Source organism: Sciurus carolinensis, unplaced genomic scaffold (assembly GCF_902686445.1).
Source record: "Sciurus carolinensis unplaced genomic scaffold, mSciCar1.2, whole genome shotgun sequence".
Taxonomy (NCBI): Eukaryota; Metazoa; Chordata; class Mammalia; order Rodentia; family Sciuridae; genus Sciurus; species Sciurus carolinensis.
The window spans coordinates 520,867-537,862 of NW_025920169.1; the positions used below are offsets into that span (position 1 = coordinate 520,867).

Genomic DNA, 16,996 nt, shown 5'->3' on the forward strand with positions numbered 1-16,996 from the left:
TTTTCCCAGAGTTGGGGTGGCAGTTGTCCCACTTTTCTATATAGTGTAATCAGTAAATAAAACCAAGCACTAAGCTGGATTCCTAAGACAGGTTAGTTAGTAAGACTGTGTGATGGATTTTAGTGGGATAGAACCCTGGACCTATACAGCAATGTGACTGTTAAAATACTGACAGCAAACTTTGGTGTGAGCTTAATTCACCTCAAAAAATAAACATAATCTGGAGATCCAAAAGGAAAATGATTCACATATTCATTATTTGATGGGACTGTGTGTGTCACAAATGAGGAAAAAATTCTCATTTATTGGAGCAAGGACTCACCAAATAGATAGATGTATCAACTACACATCTTTTCCTATTAAAGCACATTGATTTGATCTCAAGTGTTTTCAGGTGTATGCTTTTGTGGCCTAGGAAATTACCTTTTGGGTCTTATGGCCTGCATAAGCTAAGTCAAACATGATGTTACATTTTTATGTAGAGAAAAGAATTATTAAAATAGTGGTTATGCACTCACAAATTTGTTGTAGGTACACAATTATCAAAACCCCAGATGCTTATAAAAAGTTTGCATTATTTAGAACTTTTCCTTAGGATTCAAAGCAGTTTGCTTTTGTGAAACTGCATTTTTCAGAACTGCTCAAAGCACCTCATCTAAATGAGTGTTTTAAAAAAATATATATATAAAAGTCTATGATGAGACTTCAAACATGACATATTTCACCTTTTATGGGCTCTTTATCATGTATCCCTTCCTTAAAGTCCTTCAGAATAAAATAAAAATAAACTCTCACATTCCATTAGAAAAAAATGGAAACATTCATGGTCTGAAAATTTTCTAGATTCCCCCAAATCTTGGTACTATGTGCAATTTCCTCACATACAGGTTTTGAGGAAACCCCTGATCATCTATCATGGAATAGTTGGCTAATGGACATGCCATGTAAAATTTACATAATAGGAGTAAACAGACTAAAATCTATTCCACAAAATAAAAATGTTCTATGACTTCAATTTAAATACATATCTGAAAGCTAAAAGGAGATTTTCTTCTTTTTCAAAAGTGCTAATTATTACATTTACAAGTCTCTTCAACACATCATCCAATTCTTTAAAAAACTAAACCGCCTTGCTTTAGGCACACTGCTCAATGAGTTTCTAAGAAGCAGAGGGAAAAAAAAATCACTTGTCATTTAATCCAGTTTCCTTAATTTTACTGAAGCAGAATTTTTCCAGGATATTGGCACATTTGTAGTATTCACTCTCAGGGGGGTTGTACTCTTTGCAATTGGTAAAGATTCGCTGTCAGCCTGCCATGAATAATTTCTTAGACACGTAGTACCTATTCTTGAGGCGTTCACTCATGGTTTTCAGATCCATGGGGAACCTTATAACTTCATAATATCCCGGAGCTTCTGTTCTCTTCACAGGTTCCATGAAGGGCCAAGCGCTTTGATGGCTCTTCATCTGCTGGAGGATGCTTTGAGCATGCTGTACAGTTGGTCAGGGTCTTTGGGCTCTTTATTTTTCTCTTTTCCACTTGGTTTCCAGCCTGTCTCTCTAAGTCCAGGAATGCTTTCTATAGGAATCTGTCGAACTCCATCTTTAAAACATGAAAGTCCAGGGTAGACTTTATGAGTCTGGGTCTGTTTTAGTTCTATTAGCTTTTTAATTGTCACCTTCTGCTTTTTAATAATGACAGAAAATTCTGTGTATGGAATTCAGGGAATTAGTTCACATCCCATCAAAGTGGCATCTTCGTAATCCTTGATATAGCCCACGTATTTGGTTTTAGGTATTTTAATTTCTTTGGAGAAACCCTGTTTCTTGAAGTATCTGATTGCATATTCAACTGCATATGTGAGGAAGTTCAGGATGTCATGTTTTATATGATATTCTTTCAAATGATTCATCAGGTGTGTTCCATAGCCCTTGACTTGCTCATTTGAGGTTACAGCACAGAAAACAATCTCTGTGAATCCTTGGGATGGGAACAAATGGAAACAGATACCACCAATAACACGGCCATCTTTAATTAAAGCTTGGGTTTTGTGTTTCGGGTCAAAGATATATTCTTTTGGCATTCGGGGCAGCTGATGGGAGAACACGTTTTGTAAGTCAACCAGCCATATAAGGATCTTCTTGTTCAGTTTCTGGTTCAAGGAATTGCCAATCACATGAAATTCAATTACACCCCTCTGTTCTTCCAGCCTTGCTGCCTCATCCCTGGCCTGGCTGAATGTGCTGACAGAAAATTGATCTCTGGTCCCAGCATTGCTGCAGGGTCTGTGATGGTAGACATGACCTCATTGATCAATTCCATAGGAATATCCCCAATAACTCAGGGTCTCTTGACCTCCTCCAGAATGTGAGAGTCATTCATTTTCCTCTTTTCTCCAGAAGAGGCTTTGCAAGCAGGACTGGTGCTCCCTCCATTTGGCTGCTCAAGGGATGATGAGTTCGAATTGTATGAAACTGTCCCAGTCACAAGAGGTGGTTTGATAACTGTTTGGATTCCTAGCTGGCTGGTTCTGGAAGAGGCTGAGAGAAAATCCTGATCCCAGATGGGAGAGTCTGACTATAAACTTCTTCCTCTAACATGGACAGAAACTTTAGGAAATGGGTGAGGATTAGAGTTAGTTTCTCAAGAGGCAGTTAGTCTTTTTCCTGTCTTGCTTGTTCCAGGAGCTGTCACCTCATGACAGTGAAGACAGAGTGAAGCAATGTTCTCCCGAATACCTGGGTGGTTTCGTACCGAGGTAGACTGTCACAGAACTGTGGCACATTGCAGTAACACAGCCACCTTGTGTAGTTCTCTTTGTAGCCAGAAATATCATCGTTGGGAGACCGCAGTCTTCCCTGAGATGGAGCCTCCAGATGCCTATAGTTGATGCGGTTTAGGAACATTTTGGCCAACTCAACAATTGTTTGTCTTTCTTTTGATGGTAGGTGACTAAATTTGTACTGTACAAAGTTATTCACACCCTGCTCAATACTAGCATTTTTCAAATGGAGGCTTCTTTTCCAAAGAGCCTTCAACCACAGGTTTTCCTCTTTGGGAAATAGATTTTCTCTAGAGCTTGAAGAGATAGAAATAAACTTGTTTGGTATCTGCATCTTTTTCCTTGTGGACGCAGGTAAAGAGATATTCCACATCCAACACTATTCCCAGGAATCTGTTCATTTCTTCCTCTGACACATTCTCCAGGTGGGAAACATGAGCAGCTAGGGCATGGCTACAACTCTGGCAGGATTCCGTTAGATTGACAATGATTTGCTGCAGATCAGCACTCGGGGGAGTGGGAGAGGAGTTGGGGTTTTTCCAGCCATTACATTTACAGGATTCCTCGGCCTTGCAGGCGGAGTACATTCTGAGTTTCTCCAGTTTCTTGGCCCGCGGGGCAGAGCGCAGCTGAGCCTTCTTCACCGCGATCCGGGCCAAGCCACCGCCTCCCGGTCCTTCGGCCATGCCCGCCGCAGCCACTGCCCTCGCTGGACCGCAGGCGCCCGAGCCCCCGGCGGCGGCGGAGGCGGCGGCACAGGGTAGCCCTGTGGCGGGCGCGGGCGGCAGAGCTGAGGGCGGAGGGGGCAGCGCCCCGGGACCGGCCCCTGTCCCGACTCCCGCCCCGCAGCCGCCCACCCGCCCCACCAGCCTCAGACATGCCGCCCCAGAGCTCGCAGGAGGCGCGAGTGTCAGGCGCCACCGCCACCAGGGTCTCCCGCTGGGGTTCTGGTCCTCGGGAGCGGGAGACCCTCCCCCACGCCCTCCCGCCCCCTGTGCCCACCCCCCTCCCCGCCCCCGCCCACCCCCGCGCGCCCTTCCCCGCCCGCCCGCTCCAGCCCCCGACCGCGCGCTGAGGGTGGCGGTGAGGGCAGCAACTGCTCCCTGAGAAGAGAGAGGACTAGCGGCTCCGCGGCTGCCGCTGCCACCACTGCACACGCCCTCCCCCGTCCTCCTCCCCCGGCTCTGCTCCACTCCCTGGCCGCGGACATGTTCCTCGGGGCTGCGGACCGGCGGTGCCCACGGGCGGGTGCACAACTTATTATATTTATGAGAAAAAATATTACTATTTACCATCCATGCACCCAATGAAAAAAAAAGTCAAAAACAAAATAACTGGACTTTGAACAAGCAAGCTTGTGGCCTTAAGTGCCTCACTGTCTCTAAATGCCTCACACTGTCTTTGTGAGTTGGCTGTGTCGCCTTGATAATGGAGAAAATACTACTTAAAAGGATGATAGTTTGATAATAATAAGAAAAATTATCCATTATTCTGTGAGTCATAGTGATTTTTTAATGCACTTTTTTTTTTACTTTGAGACATTTTACCTTTGATTTCAAGTATAAATTGGAGTGTAAATTTTATTTCAATTTTTAAAGTCAAACTTGAGATTTCCTCAGGTTTCAAATAATATTAGTTTCTTTAGGAAAAACTTACATATAATTGAAAAAAAATCCAGGGTACTTCTATGTAGTCATTACCTAACTTCACCAATATAATCCTAGATATAATACCTGTGAAGAACAACAAAAGGAACAAAATGGTATCTTCACTGATCATTTTCTATGTCAAAGTACATGATCACATGACTCCAGATTTCTGGGTCTGCAATGGTCATAACACCATAATGGAACAAAATGGCACAGGACATTTTTTCACCAGTCAGGAACCAGATATTGGGAGAATCAAGGGACAAATTAAAATCCAACTCCATTCTACCAGTGACCTACTTTATCAACCCATGTCTAACTGCTTACTGTTAACACTCTCTTTTTCATTCTGGTTATAATTTCAACAAATGGATTATTCCAGAGTAATGTTACAGTTTCCATGGTCCAGTATTCTCATCTTTGAATGATGCTACATTGCCTGATGAATGAACTTTTCAGGGAACATTCTGAGACCCACACCATAACAGTCAACAATCTTGTAGAACATTATTCCATTACTTGAACATTTTTGTTGTTATTCTTAAAATCATATTCTAATTAGTTAATGCTGACATTTTGTCTTGTGTTAATAAGAGGACAGGAAAACGATTTATTTGTCAACACACTTCTACTAATTTGAAACATCAGAAAATTTGGAATTTTATAACATATTCTATAGCAAAATGCTTACAAAAGGAGACATTTGAAAGAACTTGTTAAATTACTCAAAAGCATCCAAATACTTTCCCAGATTTATATCATTTTAGTCATTAAAATAATATAGTGAGTTTGTATCACTGCTACATAATAAGTTGAAACTCAAAATTAAAAAAAACTATGAAATTATAAATGATTTCAGTTTTCTACATGAACATCAAAATTCTCATCATGAGATAATTGTTTTCCCAAAGAAATAGCAAATCTATCCCAATATGTAAATAGAAGGCAAAATGGGTAGCTGAATCACACCCATTCTTTTGTATAACCAAAATAAGCTGCTTTGATAAATTGTAATCATACATCAATAAAGCTCTTAAAATTAATTTAGGAGTGAAGAAAGAATGATGGAATCCAATAGAGAAGTTATTCTAATAAAGTAAATCATATTATTTTCAATTACATATTATTTTTTAAAAATCTTGCATTTGTTGAAAATAATATGTCTGGTAAATCTGTGTTTTTGCAATTTCAATGAATCCAAAACATGATATTAAAATTTGAAATCCACCCTCAAATTTAGAGGAAATTTTAAAATATTGTGTGATTATGAAATGACTTTAATCTTGTAATAAGTTATAAATTTATTAGCACATTTTATTCACTTACTCTGTGAATATATCCTGATTTTGTACCTATTTTTGCATTTTATAGACTCAAAAATATTGTCTTTTCTTCTCTAATTGCAATGTCTACATCTGCACCAAATTTTACATATAAATGTGTTTTAATTTATACCTGAGATTAGTAATGAAGAGCTAAACATGTTACTCCCTTTCTCCTGCTTTTTATAGTTATTTTTACTTTTTAAAATTCTTTGCATATTTACATTCTTTTCTTTAATCACAATTTCTGTTTCTCCAATCAATTTTGTATATAAATGGATTCACTGGTCCTCTCACTATTTTTACCCTACTTGTATAAGGCATTTTCTGTAATTTCTTTTTTTGCTGGATTTCATGGTAAAGATGGATGCAATTTCAAATTAGGTTCACTAAACATTAATTATTAAAATGTGTGTTGGCTCTTAAAATCTTATGATTATATATGTCTTTTTTGTAGAAAAGTACACCAAAAGTGGCATGGTCTGTTTTTCAGTGGTAAAATACTTTCCTACCAGGAGTAAGCCTCTGAGTACTAACCTCAGCATCACACAAATATAAACACATAAAGCAAAATCATTGTGTCTATCAACAACTAAAACATATGCATTGGGAAATATGTACAATGTCAGATCAAGTATGCAGAGATATATTCCTCCAAATTTCTGACCATAAACATTTTTAGGTTGACAAAAAAACACACTGCACCCAATTTATCAAAAGATCTAGTGTGATTTTTCAAGAAAGGAGATACAGATGGGACAAAAGCAGAGAGGGATCATGTATAGATATCATGGAATTGAGACATGGGTATAGCACCTGTTAAGAGAGATGAAGATGGAAAAATAGTTGGCAGCAATATTCAAATTCTAGTATTTAAGAAAGTTGAAGACAAAATATTGTTCCTAGAAAATTGTATTATGCAATTGAATTCATCAATTCCCACCCTGGTTCACACCAATCCTCATTCTAGGATGATTCTGGTCAAGGTTTTTTTGTCACAGCAGTGAAAGTTTGGCTCACGTTCTGTCTTAACATTTTCCTTTACTTGTGAATTGGCTATATCACAGACTTAAGGAGTTAACATATTTAACTCAGAAGCCATAATTTTTACTTCGTTGCATCCTTTGATTTTTTTTCTATTTAAAAATGTTTTCATTGATGGTCACAGTGGCACATGCCCCCTGTCATCCCTGCTGCTTGGGAGACTGGGGCAAGAGGATCACAATTTCAAGCCAACCTCAAAAACTGAGAAAAGCTACAAGCATCTTAGTGAAATACTATCTCTAAATAAAATACATTAAATAGTGGGGATGTGGCTCAGTGGTGAAACACATCTGGTTTCAATTTCTCATACAAAACCCCCACATATTTTAGATTTTATATTTGGTATTTTTCTTTACCTTACTATATTTATTTATGAACATTAGAATTTGTGTTTTCTTATATTTCTTTCAGATTCTAATTGGGTTATTTATTCTGATATAAATTTGCTTAACATCTCAATTTTACAGAACTCCATAACCTCAAAATTATGTTATTTATATTGATCTGTCATCCTGACATGAAGTTATTTATTGTTTCATTTGTTTTCCCTAGTTCTATAACATGAAATGTTTTTCTTTTTGGAATGCTATTTTATTACTTTTGTTAATATTTAGTTTCAAGTGATATCTAATTTATTTAATTCTGCTTGTATTATTCTATATGTTTACATAATGATTTTAAATGTATTACAAACTTTTTCTCAATTCCAGGTTTCTACTCTCATAATACTGTATTTTACTGTAGGTAAATTCTTCTAAATATCTCTGATTTTATTTTGGTATAGAATGAAAAAGAACAAAACCTTTTCTCTGACAGCATCTTTCACCTCCTAAATATAAACCCTTGAATACCATGAATTCATAAATATGTGACCTTTTATAGAAAAGAGGACTATGCAGATGAGAAGTCAAATATTTTGAATGTGAAGATTGTTCTAGTTAATCTGGTCACAGTCAAGTTTACCACAATGGCTTTTATGAGAATCAGCTAAGAACATAGTGGTCAGAGTGGAACTGTGATCATGGATTTAGGTTTTTGACTGATAATTGATAAATAGTAAAAACATGAAAAAGAGGTAATGATTGTAGGAAGCTCTGGAACCTGGAGGGGTAAAATGGAGTTACCTTAAGTTTAACCTCCAGATAGGACAAGGTCTGCTGAAACCTTGACCTTAAATCTCAAGTCCCATAATGTGCTTTGAACCAAAAAGAAGAATAATACACTATATTTTAAATAATAAACATTTGGTAATTTTTTATGAACTCAGTAAGAAACCAATACAACAAAAACAATCCTCTCCCATTGTTCAGGTGCTGTATGTATGGGTAAGATTTTCTCATACTCAACCCACATTTCAACATTCATCTCAATCAGTTCTACATACTATAAATAGCACTTATGTATATAACCATTGCTTTTCTGAGTCAAGCATGATTCTCAGTCTGACCTTCTCTGGTACTGTCATATCCTTACACTGTGTAATCAAGTGTCTATAGACTTATGGACAGATTACCTTGTTTAATCTATATGCATCTCTAACTTTGGTATCAATTTCAGTGAATGAATATTTAATTTAATGGTAGAACATTCAATGCAAAATGGGCTTCTACTTATTTGATGCATATTAGCAATGCTGAAATACTGTAAATATGGTGTGAATCCCTGGACTCTGTCATGTCATCAGTAAGTCATAATTCACTGCTGAAGTCTTAATGATAGTTGATCTCTGAACAATCATGATGTTGTACTAAGCACAGCTAAGGATATTGATTAAATGAACAGATAATCTAAGTTCATTTTATGTTGTTTCTCCAGGTATGAATTTCATTCTTACTCATCATCACCTAATTTTTGGAGAGTTGAGATTCTGAGAGGATCTTACCTGATATGAGTAACCTTATGAAGAGTATCACCATGATGAAGAGGCAAAAGAGGGACTACCTGGAAAATTCCTTCAATCCTCAGCCTGTGAAGAAATCAAGTGGTATGTGTTTTCTTCTTCTCTAAGCCTAAGCCTTATAAAAGGAAGAAAGGGGATGTTTTTCTAGTTAGTGGAAGATGAGTGAAGGAATGAGAGATAAGAAGATCAAGACAAGTGACAATGGATGAAACAAAGGAGAATGAGGAACTTTTATTGTTCTTGAGGTCTTCCTTTGGGCTCAAGTTGAGAGTAAAGCAAACATGTAAATGACCCAGCTTTTATTTCTCTGGGTATGTGCATAGGCCACCTGCACGATGTCATTGTGTATCACTCGATTTCATTTCAATAAACTTCTTCATTTATAATTTGGCAAAATATTATTGTAAATACTCTAATAGTGATTTTCCCTTTTGTTGAAAAGAAAAGTGACTCTGTGAAATGAAGAAAATAATAGAAAGAGAATAGAAAGTTCAAACAAATTATACAAGGATGTATATAGGTCATGGAATATAAACCTGGGTATAATAACTGTTTATTTTTCAGACTGTAAGATATAAATGTAGGGAATCTTATGTGGAATTCAAAGAAAACAAAGGATATAAAAACACAAAAAGTCTTAAACATCAAGGTTAAATTTATATAAGTTTTGGTTCTTTAGAGGATATAAGATAGTGGTAGAAACATATAGATTCACAGTAAACAAAAGATTACTGAGATAGGCCTATTTTTCTTTGGTGGTAGTTGGCAAATTGGAACAATCAGCAAAATTTCAAAGTCTGGCTCATATTTCTTTGTACACTCTGGTAGTCCAAACAAAAATTTCTAACAATTATCCAATATAGTCAATGATGATTGTGGCTCATTTGTTTCCCACTAGTCAACTGGAGAGACCTGGTGGGAGAAATTATTTCATGGACCTTCAAATTTAAACATATTGAAGATTCTAGTGAGTATAAGCCGAGCTATGGTAAGTATATACAGCTATTCATATCCATGTTGACACACATACCTCAAACACATAATAGTTCAGGGAAATATACACATTTAAACTCATTGTTTTTTACTTATTTATATCAAGTGCAATAATTTTCTTTCCAAAAAATTACTCTATGCATTCATAGAAACAGCCTAGGCAATAGTAATTATCCTGAGAAATCTCCTTCTCTTTTAAGTAACAATTCATAACAGAGAAGAAGGTGGAAAGAACATGTGTCTCTCATGGTATAATTTATATTCTTGGACTGAAGTGGTAGATACTTTATCTGTATAAGAATCCCACTCCATGCAAATATGGATGTCAACATCACAGACAGTTAGAAAAGGAGACAGCATGGAGGAATGTGAAATTTGTATGGTCATACCAGGAATTGGCATATATCACTTCCACTCTTTTTCACTTATAGAGAGCCTAATAACATGATCACAGTTAACTACAAGGAAGTTTTACACATGTAATTCAATAGTATACCCAGGTTGAAATAAAATATCTAGAAGTTTCTGAAAAATTAAAAAATAAAATTGTGAAAATAGTCACCCATAGCATGCATTGACATAAGAATATTGCTATCCATACTAGTAGAAAACAGTCTTTTATCCACAGAGATGTAAACTATGCATGTTCACTGAGGGAATCAGTGAATAGACTCCTACTCTCTTTCTAACAATAGTAAATATATATAAATACCATACAAGAACCAGAACTCTTTCTTGAATTTACTTTCTCAGACAAGCTGGATATATTAAAAGTTGTTTAGGAATAAGCCAACAGAATCCATGTTGAATTATCTGACACTGGATGAGACCAGTAACATCTTCAAACAGGCTCACAGTGACAGGACATTCAGGAGTAATCTTGACTGACCCAGTCCAAGAGCACACCATATTCATATATTTTCCTAGGTAATACTATTCCATCACTTTTTCCTAGAACAATCTACACTCCCTACTCTCTTTTATCAATTTTCAACAACCTATCAAAAACATATTAGTTCCCTAAGCTTAATTGTTTCTGCTAGTTTTAGATAAGAAATTATTACTTTGTAGATCACATTAATTTTACTAACTTTTAAACTTTATTCAATGAGTAATAAAATGTCAAAATTTTGTCTGGTTCCTCTTATTCAGTAAATGTGAAAATGTCATCCATTTCCCTTATGATTATAGATTGCTCATTCTTATTACTGCCTTTGTTATAAAAAAAGAATGCTTTGTGGACTACATATAAACCAATATTTTTACTGAGAATTTGGATATAGACATTAATTTTTACATTCTCACATTATTTGTTCCCTTTGATTAAAGACCTAATTATTGCTTGAGTCTCAAAATAAAGTTTTAATTCATTACTTTGAACATCTAAACCACATAAAAATTTAAAACACACATACTATATGCACAAAAACATGGAAGTTTTAATCACAACAAAGGAAATTAATAAATAAAATATCTCTCCAGAAAACACAGACACAAAACAAAAACATCATTTCTACTCAAACAAAACAATCATATTCAGATTTGTAAACACTCTTTCAGCCTCACATTACACCCTGACCCAATTTTCTCAATATACTATGAACTTATACACACCAAGTTCAGTCTTTCACACAAACCTTTAACTGCTGATTGTGAGTTATCCACATGGCAGAAACTTCCATGAAGGAACTTTACATTCTTGAACACTTAAATAGTGGGAGCTGTTCTTGGATAATATTTTGAAAAGTAACAGTGACATGAGAACAAGCATTTTATTGATTTAATTAACCATATTATATCAACCTCTTTATTTGAAGTTTTGAATCTTGAGAATATGAAATAAAGATAATAAAAGTGTAAAAATATGAAGAAGATAAACACAATTCCAGATATTAACCAAGGTTGGTGGGTTTGAGGACTGTTGTTGGTAGGATCTAGTTGGAAGCACCAAATATTGATACATTTCATTTCTCTGTCTGAGTCACAGGTAAATTACAAAACAAGTATTTATGTGGGATGGGTTAGAAAAGCAGAGTGAGGTAGAAATGATAGCAGGTGAACAGCTGTTTTGGCAGATAATATTGTCCCTGATAAAATTGTAGAGTTTTCTCAGGTAATGTGTACTTCCTGCTATGCAAAATTTCACTGGAGATCAGGAACTGTAGTGGGCGGACCTCCAGGCTCTATGACAGCAAACAAAAAATTGACAAAAAATTGGAAATTGGACAGTTTTCCTAACAAATAAATTTTTCACCATCACTAATGGAGATTTAATGGATTATATGTAGGTCATTTCAAATGGAGGAAGTCTAATCCAAACCTGTAAACAATGAGGATATAGTAATCATAAAAGTTTGCTTTTTGGCAGTATATGCAATTTGTTTTCTATACAGTGACAGGCATTATATGATTTCAGAACTTAACAAATGATATTCAGAAATAATTGTTTGAATAAATGCATAAACTCTCACTACAGATTCATGATATTTGTTTCATTTTCTTGGAGTTTCAGACAGACACGTTTATTCAAATCATGTATATTCTTTGGAGGACATTGCTTTGGTCCTGAAGAAAAGAACTTACTGAATTGGATAATTTAATTTTGAGAATCCTCTTTCTATATACACACTCTTTCATGCTTGCAAGAAGAATAGTAGAACAGCAATGTCTAGGTAGAGCAGATGACTTGGAATCAGAGTATATCTGATGAAAGCCACCTTTGCATCTCTGCTCAGTCTCAAACAAAAAGATGTAGTTTATACCCAGTGATGTCTTTACCTACTCTGTCCTTTTTTGAGAGTCTATATTGTCTACCCCATCAACATGATCTCATCAAAATTAGCCTTTTACTTACCTGAAATGAGACAGACATCATTACCCTAAGTACATGTATGATTGCATAAATGGTGTCAATCTATATTGTGTGCAACCATAGAAATTAAAAGTTGTATCGCATTTGTGTAAGTGAATCAAAATGCAGTCTGTAAAAGTAAAAATGTTTAAAAAATGAAAATATTTAAAAATAGTATTTCATATTATACTGGAATTAGAGAAACTTTATTTTCTGGAGAAAATATCATGTGAAAGAGAAGAGGTTAATGTATGAGTACAGTGTACTCAACTTGTCTTGTCAGTGAGATTTAAACCATGACAAAAATTAAACCATGCCTAGTATTAGACCAATGATAGCTAGTTTGTAAAAAGTAGTAAACCCATGAATTTTTATTTAAACACCCTTTCAACTATCCTAGAGAGAATAACTTGTCAAATACAAGTTAGTAATCTTTAAATACAACACATATAACTACAACGTAGATCCTTCAAAGAAAACAAAATATTTTAAATTTTAAAAAAGGCATACTAACACATAATTTTGTTTGATGGCATATTAGTATGTTTACATCTACACAGGATATGAAACCAGAACCAAAACACCATCAAATTTTTATAGAAAATTAATCAAAATTTTAAGAATTAGTAATGTCACTCTAAAATTTTTGAAACTGGACATTAACATGCTACATGAAGTAAACCAATCCCAAAATATAAAGGCCAAAATTTCTCTTTGATATGTGGATTCTAACACACAATAATGGTGGAGGGGAGAATAAAACTTTATTGGACTAGACAAAGGTGGATAAAGAAAAGGAAGGGGAATAGAAAATTCTGTAGAATGAATCAGGTATAAATTGTCTATATTCATATATGAATATAAATCCAATAAAACTCCACATCATGTTCTAGCACAACAATCAAGACTTCATGTATATATTATATATCAAAATGCACTCTAATGTCATGTATATCTAAAAAGAACAAAAAAGACTTGAAAAGAGGTAGAAAATGTGGAATCTTATAAACTGCCATGCTTGTAAATTGTTTTTGTACCAGGTATAGAGTTCAGGAGCACTTGACCACTGAGTCACATCCCCAACCCTATTTTTGCATTTTATTTAGAGACTGCCTCCCATTTGCTGAGACTGACTGAATTCATGATAGTCCTACCTCAGCCTCCCAAATCACTGGGATTTCAAGCATGCAAAACTGCGCCTGGATATGCATGTGGATTTTTACAACCACTTTTGAAATCTCTGGTGGTATCATGCAGAGGTGGACATATGCTTCTGGTGTTGCTCTTTGAGTTCATTCTTAGACATATATATAGTAGGAATGCCTATATATGTTCACCAGGCAAAAGACAAATTACTGCAGCATTATGTGCACACAGGAAACAATTCAAATATCTATTAGTAATAAAAGGTTAAATAAATGGACTTCATTATTTTAAATGGAATACAATGCAGAAATTAAAATAAAATGGTCATAAAAAAGTATATATAATATGTTTTTTCTATCCTTTCACCTTTAATCTGTGGGCATCCTTTTCTATGAGATGAGTCTTTGAAGGCAGCATAATGTTGGGTCTTTCTTTTATTCCAATCTGCCAGTCTATGTCTTTTGATTGATGAGTTCAGGCCATTAACATTCAGGGTTATTATTGAGTTATTGTTTGTATACCTGGTCACTTTGGCTTATTTTTGGTTTATAACTTGGCTTGGTTTCTCCTTTATTTGACTATTCCTTTAAGGTAGTTCCTCCCTTTGCTGACTTACATCATTACTTTTCATTTCTTCCTCATGGAATATTTTGCTGAGATTGTTCTGTAGTGACAGGTTTCTATTTGTAAAATCTTTTGGTTTTGTTTATCATGAAAGGATGGAATTCCATCATCAAATCTGAAGGTAAGTTTTGCTGGGTTTAAGATTCTTGGCATCCATTTTCTTTCAGAGCTTGAAATATGCTGTTCCAGGTCCTTCTAAATTTTAGGGTCTGGGTTGAAAAATCTGCTGATATCCATATTGGTTTCCCCCTGAATGTAATTTTTACTCTTTTTTCTCTCACAGCCTTTAAAATTTTAATTTTATTTTGTATGTTATGTATTTTCATTATAATGTGCCTTGGCATGGGTGTGTTGTCCAAATCTTCATCATGTCAGCTTAGGACCACACTTCCTTAACATGACTCCCAAAGCACAAGAAATACAAGCAGTAATCAATAATTGGGAAACATTCAAACTAAAATGTTTTTTCTCAGCAATGGAAACTATCAGCAATGTGAAGAGAAAACCTACAGAGTGGGAGAGAATATTTGCCACACATACTTCAGATAGATCATTTATCTCCAGAATCTATAGAGAACTCAAAAAACTTTACCCCAAGAATACATATAACCCCATTAACAAATGGGTTAAGGAAATGAGCAGACACTTCACAGAATAAGATCTACAAGCAATCAACAGATATATAAAAAAAAGTTCAACATCTCTAGTAATAAGAGAAATGCAAATCAAAACTACCCAAAGATTCTATCTCACCCCAATTAGAATGGCAGTTATCAACAATACAAGCAACAATAGGTGTTGACAAGGATGTGGGGAAAAAGGTACATTCATATATTGCTGGTGGGGCTGCAAATTATTGCAACCACTCTGGAAAGCAGTGCGGAGATTCCTTAGAAAACATGAAATGGAACCACAATTTGACCCAGCTATCCCACTCCTTGGCCTATACCCAAAGGACTTAAAATCAGCATACTACCATGTTGCAACCACATCAATGTTCATGACTGCTCAATTCACAATAGCTAGATTGTGGAACCAACATAGATACCCTTCAACTGCTGAATGGAAAAAGAAACTGTGGTACATATACACAATGAAATATTACTCAGTCATAAAGAATAATAAAATTATGACATTTGCAGGCAAATGGATAAAGTTGGAGAGTATCATGCTAAGTGAGATAAGGCAATCCCAAAGAAACAAAGGTCGAATGATTTCTCTGATAAGCAGATGATGATACCTAATGGGGGAAGGGAGGGAGGCAAGAATGGAGGAAGGATGGATTGTATAGAGGAAAGAGCGGTGGAAGGGGTGGGAGAAGGAAAAATAACAGATTGAGACAAACATTATTTTCCTATGTATAGGTATGATTACACAAATCATACGACTCTACATCATGTACAAGCAGAGAAACAAGTTGTACCCCATTTGTTTAAAATAAATAAAATAAATAAATTTTTAAAAGTATATATAAAACTTGTGTTTCTCATTTTGTATTTATTTAAGCATAATTTATAAGCTTGAGCTCCAGATATATTAAATTATAGGACAGTCTGTCAAATTTATGGCACAGCATGAGATTCTTCTTATCCAAGTTGTCCCACTTTAGTAATTTTTCAAATTTTGTCTAAGTATGTATGTATTGAAAAAGAAATGATGATTTATTACATAATATCTCAGATTTTTATTTTAAAATATTCTTGTGGCTAGATAGTTATACCAAGGAAGAGTTTAAATTCGTGTAAAATTTTAAATATGACTCTTCATTGAACACCTTGTTAATACAGCTAAATGTTTATTCTTTTTAGGAGAAGGAGATTATTATTGAATTTATGCTAATAAATACAAGTTTTAAAAAATTATACCTAGAATTTTTCTTTAATTTTAGAGGGATCAAAGAGTGAGAAAAAGTAAATATTTCCACTTTTGTTCACAAAAGCATACTGTACTGAATTAGATCACATCATGTTTATAATGAAATGCCTATATTAAAATAATTCACAAACAATTTTATTTTGCTCACAGATGTGAAGATTCTATAGCATTGCACACCCACCACCTCTTCCCCATTAAGGGTTCTCTTTATCACATCCAATCAGGGTGGATTGCAAGAGTGGAAGCACAAATCAAATTTAAATATCACAGCTTTATTCAGGAGGTCAGATACACTGAGAGGGACAAGGTTCAATATTTTATGTCAACTCTCTCATGAAAAATTACCAAATATCATGAGAAATGAATCAATTAATTTTGAAGGAAACACCCACAATGCCCTAAGAAGATATCATTTTCCCCCACATTTTAACACTTACAAAACATCCCACATCACCACACCAGGGATCATGTTCTGACCCATAACTCTTTTAGGGAGACACTTATCATATGCAATCCATAGTATTCTGACAGTTATCTTCCAAGGTTCTTGTTTCTCACACAATTAAAATGCTTTTTTTTTCTTCTCCAATAATTACAAAGTCTCAAATATTTTCAATATTACTCAAAAGTACAAGAGTACTGGGTGCCCCAGAAAAAGAATGCAACCCAACTGAGAAATGGGATCATAAATTTGAGGCCAGCCCAAGCAATTTAGCAAGACCTTATCTCAAAATTTTAAATGATAAAATCAATATAGATATAGTTCAGTGTTAGACTGCCACTGAGTACAATCCCTAGTACTGACAAA

General features: G+C 35.1%; 1 pseudogene; it reads right to left on the reverse strand.

Moving 5' to 3' along the window:
- Nucleotides 1-1,183: 1,183 nt before the first annotated feature.
- LOC124974694 (histone acetyltransferase KAT2B-like) lies at nt 1,184-3,663 on the reverse strand (annotated as a pseudogene).
- Nucleotides 3,664-16,996: the final 13,333 nt, after the last annotated feature.